The sequence below is a fragment of the Lissotriton vulgaris genome, chromosome 8 (genome assembly GCF_964263255.1).
Source record: "Lissotriton vulgaris chromosome 8, aLisVul1.2, whole genome shotgun sequence".
Classification (NCBI taxonomy): Eukaryota; Metazoa; Chordata; class Amphibia; order Caudata; family Salamandridae; genus Lissotriton; species Lissotriton vulgaris.
In genome coordinates this window covers 1,261,271,017-1,261,277,044 of record NC_141696.1, presented here as the reverse complement: position 1 = coordinate 1,261,277,044, position 6,028 = coordinate 1,261,271,017, and the positions used below count along the sequence as shown (strand labels likewise).

The following is a 6,028-nucleotide window of genomic DNA, read 5'->3' as shown; positions in this document are numbered from 1 at the left end:
TCATGGGGCGACAAGCGCTTCATCTTCACCACTGCAAAACTTCCTACCATTAAATATCAGATCCTGACAGTCTTTACTAGCATTCAGGAAAATGACAAAAACCTGGCTGTTTAATCGATAATCGGCTTTGGTAGATGCTGCTGTCCTCAGCACCGAGACACACACGGGTATTTGCGTGCTTTATAAGTCTCATAAATAAATAACTAGATAAATATCTAACCCCAGAATGTATTAACAGATATTTTTCAAGGGAGGATGCCCGATGCCCGAGATGTACTACAGTGCGAGCAACGTACATCCACATGATGTGGAGCTGTACTTCTTTAACACATTATTGGCAGGAAGTGACACAGGATATGGCTAGGATCACGAAGAGGGTAATCCCATGCACACATACACATGTACTGCTGAGATGTTTTTCACACACAGCCAAAACTAGGACCACAGACAGGTTCATAGACCTCGCCTTTGTCCTGGCGCAGGGGGAAATCACTTGTAACTGGAAAGACCCGAGAGGCCCCAGTGTGCAATGGTGGAAACGGGAGCTAGTAACGTGGGCATGATTCGAGAGCAGGGTCCTCTTGAGAAATGCGAGGCAAGGGATAGGCAATGAGGAGAGAGCCAGGGCTTGGGAGACGATGATGGACGACATGCAGTGAGACGGACGGGAGTCTGACGCTTGTACTCCTGAGAGACCACCTCAGTAGGAGCATCCCTAGTGACCAAGGCAGGATGAGAGGGCACAGGGGGATCCCGGACAGGGAGGGATATATAATTTACCATCACAGGGGAGGGAACATACAGAACAGGGGGCACCCGCGAAGGGCTTCCACAGACGGTCAGACACGAGAGAGGTAACCTTCAGAGCTCTAGGGATACAATGGGGAGACAGCAGTGCAGGGCATCTAGTTAACTGTTTTGGATTGGTTGGGTGTGGGGGGGGGACACAAGGCCACCGCAACATTATTCCCTCAGAAAATGAGAGTAGACAAAGACATATCCATTACAAACTGCAGAGGAATGAAGGATGGGTTGGGGGATATATTGCCAACAGCTATGGCCATAATATTTTTGTATCAGGATATGTGGATGAACAGACTGATAATAAATGCCAATGAAGTGTGTTTAAAAAAACAAAAAAACAGAGGATCAGTCTATAATGCACTGTGATGTTGTTGAAGACTTTGAACTCTGTGGTTATAAGTGTTTTGTCTGAGCGCATATTGTATTAGCGCACAGACGCAAATGCACAGACATACTCTGGTGCACAGCGACAATTAGCGCTGGCGCACTCATCTGTAGTACAGTCCCAGAATGTTTAATGTACTGCTTTTGTTGATGGGATAGGTGAAAGTCCTTATTCTCTCACCAAAAGCCTGACCCATACATTCACTGAAGCACTACGAAGAAGAAATAAGGCTGCGCTGCACTCTGAAAAAACAATAGTCTAGCCTCTTAAATCAGAAGTATAACTATACCCAAAGCACGCTCCAGAAACATTTTGTATGCCTTGCAAAGATGCAGATAACAGTTTCAGGTATTCAGCATGTATTGTATTACAAAACACTCCTGCCAAACTTGTGATGCTGTAACTGCCCAGACACGTTATACAGAAGGGGGGTTTACCCAAAAAGTCACTGCTATATTATACAAAAAGAGGGGTCCCAGTGGGATGTATCTAAAAGTACACAAAGTATATATCACAAAATACAACAAAATCCATGAGTTTCCTTATACACACTGTTATTTAATCACAATGCATATTTATGCTGTAAACATTCTTTAGAACTCAATCCATTATAAAAAGGTGCCCCAGGGAAAGAGGGAGTAAGAATGAGTGTAAATGTGAGGAAAAGGGATGTGCAGAATCGATCATAGTGCAAAGCAGCGAACAATACACAATAATGATGACAATATATACAAAAATTCTCGATCTGGCTTCAAACCACTGAGCCAGTATTCACAATTGGAGCAACCAATGCCCTAAAATTTATAAACCACCATGCTAACGTTAATGTTCAGTAATTTGCATTGTTGGTTGCGTCGGCTGGTGTATAATTGTAGTCGTCGACGTTTCAACCCCTGGACTAACAGGTAGGTATACGTTAACTTTAAAGTGGGGTCTTCATCAGGACAAAGGGGATCCGGGGGGCAAGGAATCTGTGGAATGAGGTGAAATAATTATTACTGATTGCTAAAAAACAGGAGTGTCAAAAAGGTTAAAAATCAAGGATCAATTACCATGGGCAGTTGGGCCGTCCGGCTCTCAACATGGGACAGGAAAACGTCAGAAAAAAGAACCTGGAAAGCAGGGTGAAAGGTTCGCTTTAATTCAGTTTGCGTGATACTCCGCATACAAAAGACCAGGATCTCAGGAGAAACTCACTTGTTAATTAGAGTCTTTAAAATCCTCGTAGAGAATTGATGCCAGCATGGTCATCTCAAAACTGCAGAGGAAAAGCAAAAAGGCATATGATTCGTACCTACCAATTGCACGAGTCAAAGGGGTTTGATCAACATGAATCGCCGATTCACTCACATGTAACTGAAGTTTTTCAGATGGTGATTTAATCCAAAGAGAATGAGTGGAACCATTCCATCAAGGCGTTGGGATACTGTAGAGGGGTGAGTGCATAGGCATATGGTGATATAGATATATATAAATGACTAGACAAGACACGAGTGAACACTCTGGATAGTTGGTCGGACCGGAAGTCCCGTGCGACTTCCGACCATTATTTATAGCCTTCTGGCCACGCCTGGCCAGAAGGTGATACAATTTGTGTACGTAGTTCCGGCCGAGGCGGAGCTACCAACAAATAGAACGCTACATCCCTTACCAAATTAGTCCTTTGAGACAAATTAGATTAGCACATAAAGTCAGCAAGTCTTTGACTGGGCCTGGGATTTGGTCGGAGGCTGTACTGCCTTCTCCCTCTTACCGGAGTGTTCTCAGGGCAGGCTCTCGTGGATGGCGTCAGCGGTTCAGTGATCCCAGTGGATGGGGTGGATGGCGAATTGCTCAAAGTAACACCTGTTGGTTCACTACTGGTGTCTTGCCTTTCCGGTGTACCTGTCTGACGCTCCGTGTTGGCAGGCGTCGCTGGGATTCACTTGAACCACGACACGTTTCTTGTTACCTCTTCGCCTTCGCGTCCAGCTGTCACTGCCGTGCCTCTGCTTGTCCTGACAATCCATGGCTCGACCTCATATGGTGTTCTGAATTTCCCTCCAGGCCTCCGAGCTCGAATGAGCACACGATCTCCGGGGACCAGCAATCTGTCTTGAGCCCCTCTCTTCTTACTTGCCTTGTCGTTAGTTCTTCTCCTCCGGGTTTGGGTGCACTCTGGATGATATGGTTCAGGCCTCCATTCTTCTGCCATGGGTAGCAAGTCACGCCTGGGGCCTGAGAACATGAGAGCCCATGGCGATCTTTGTGTAGTGCTGTGTGGAGTGCTCCTGTATTCTAGTAGAAAGCTTTGAAGAGCATCTTCAGGATTGGTTCCTTCTACTGCAGATATTCTTAACACCTTATTAATTGTCCTCATGAATCTTTCTACTTCGCCATTAGCTTGAGGCCACTGTGGCGTTATGCGGCGATGATGAATTCCTAGTTTTTGCATAAATTCTTTGAACTCACTTCCCTGGAAGGGGGGTCCATTGTCCGTTTTCAGTTGTTGAGGAATCCCAAACAATGCAAAAGTCTTGCTCAGTATAGTTTGAATGTTCGTGAAACTTGTCGGCTGGGCTACCTCCACAATTGGGTACTTCGTATAGCTGTCCACTAGAACCACAGTGACCCTTCCGTCCGGAAAACTGCCAAAGTCTAGGCTAATCCAGGAACACGGTGCTGGTGCGTGTTCCTCGGTGATGATTGGTGCAGGGGCTTCAGTTCTTCCTGTTAGCTGACACGCCCAACAGTTCTTCACTATGGTGTCAACTGCGTCCTCCAAGTTCGGGAACCAGACCTTTTCCCGCATATGGGCCTTCATTCTCCTGGTGCCTTGGTGGCCTTCGTGTGCTAACACTGTCGCTTGTTCCTGCTGGGTCGTCGGAATTATCACTCTTGAGCCTCTTAAGATAAGGCCATTCTCAGCGATGCTTATCTCGTTATGTATCTTCCAGAACTGATTGAGTCGTGTGCGGTCAGCCTCGCTCCAGCCATGTACATCTCGCAGGATGCCTTCCCAGGACCCTGTGTGCACCGCATTCTCTACTCTCTTCAGGACAGTGTCGTTGGCATATTGTTCCACGAGTTTGTCTGCTTGGGGGCATGCTCCCTGTGATATCATATTCACAAACTCTTCGGTCTGTCTTTCGGGCTCTTCTTCTTGTGCTTCTTCCTTAGCGGGATGTCGAGATAAGAAGTCTGCCGGGTTCTTAGCTCCTGGCCTGTACACGAGATCCATTTGGTACTGTTGGATTTGGATCGCCCATCTTTCGATTCGTGGTGGCGGATGAGGCGCTGTGCCTTTGAACAGTGGAATCAGTGGTTGTTGATCGGTAACCATTCTGAAGGGGTGTCCGGTTATGTAGAGATGGAAATGGTTGCATGCCCACTTTACTACTAACGCTTCTCTCTCGATTTGAGAGTATCTCGCCTCAGTGGCGGTGAGGGCCTTGCTCGCGAACGCTAGTGGCGCCCATACTCCTGGTTCCGTTTCCTGGGTGAGGAGTGCTCCCAGTCCAACGGGGCTGGCATCGACCAGTATTTCGGTGGGTCTGGTTGTGTTGAAATAAGCCATGGTCGTTCCATCTAGGAGGGCGTTCTTGATTTTATTGAAAGCTTCTTCCTCAACTTCTGTCCATTTCCACGGGCTCTCTTTTTTCGTTAGATGGCGGAGTGGTTCGGCGATGGTTGCTAAGTTCGGTATGAACCTGGTACAGTATTGGGCCATGCCCAGGAAGCTTCTCACTTCTGAGGCTGTGGTCGGCGCTGAGACATACTTTATGGCTTGTGACTTCCTGGGATCAACTTGAACTCCATCAGAATTGAATACGTAGCCGAAGAATTCTATCGATTTCTGAAAGAATTTGCATTTCTCCTTATGCAGTGTTACTCCATGTTCAGCTAGTCTCTTGAGTGTGGATCTCAGACGCTGGTGATGTTCCTCACTGGTCTTGGAGTGTATCAGGATATCGTCGCTTACATTTAACACTCCTTGTAGGCCAGATAGTATTTCTCGAATTGTATTTTGAAAGATTTCTGCCGCTGAGGATATCCCGAAATTTAGTCTCTTATATCTTCTAAGACCGAGGTGAGTCGAGAACGTCGTTATGTACCTGCTCTCTTCGGCTAGTCGGAGTTGGTGGTATCCAGCGTTGAGGTCCAACTTAGAGAACCATTGGGCTCCGTTCAGATCTGTGAGTATGTCATCTACGGTGGATGTTATATGTCTTTCTCTCTTTATTGCCTTGTTGGGCATCCGCATGTCTATGCAAATTCGGATCTTCCCTGGTTGACGGGGTTTCTCGGCTATCACCATGGGCGACACCCACGGCGTTGGTCCAGTGACTTTTTCTATGACTCCTTGTTTTTCAAGTTGTGTCAGTTCTTGTTCGACTGCTGCTCGTAGGTGAAACGGAATCCTCCGGTGTTTCAGAGCAATTGGCTGGACGGCTTTATCAATGTGTAATTTGATTGGCTGTTGTTTAATTGTGCCCAAACCTTTGAACAGTGACGGGAACAGCTGTAATATGTCTTCCGTTTGGAGTGTCTTGACTGCGTTGGCGAACGCGTCTAGGTTGAGGTCCTCTGCTGTGTGGCTCCCTACTAGCAGATCTGCTTCTTTGTCGATTACGTGAAATGTGGTTGTTACTTCACGGTCTTCCGCTTTAACTTGTACTTGCATTTTCCCACGCAGAGGGAGTGGAGTCTGGCTGCCGTATGTCATTATCTTGATTGTATAAGGCGTCAACTGCGGTCTCGGGTTAAGGCTTTTGTAGTGCTGTATACCCATCACATTCACTGTTGCACCGGTATCTATGACCCCTGTGACTTCTGACCCATCAATTTGAATTTGGCACT

General features: G+C 46.8%; 1 long non-coding RNA gene across 1 annotated transcript; it reads right to left on the bottom strand.

Moving 5' to 3' along the window:
• Positions 1-2,123: 2,123 nt before the first annotated feature.
• LOC147698581 (uncharacterized) lies at positions 2,124-2,448 on the bottom strand. The gene is made up of 3 exons (XR_015299213.1): positions 2,387-2,448; positions 2,242-2,301; positions 2,124-2,160 (listed from the first exon to the last, which is right to left on the bottom strand). It is a non-coding gene; the product is annotated as an uncharacterized LOC147698581 (long non-coding RNA).
• Positions 2,449-6,028: the final 3,580 nt, after the last annotated feature.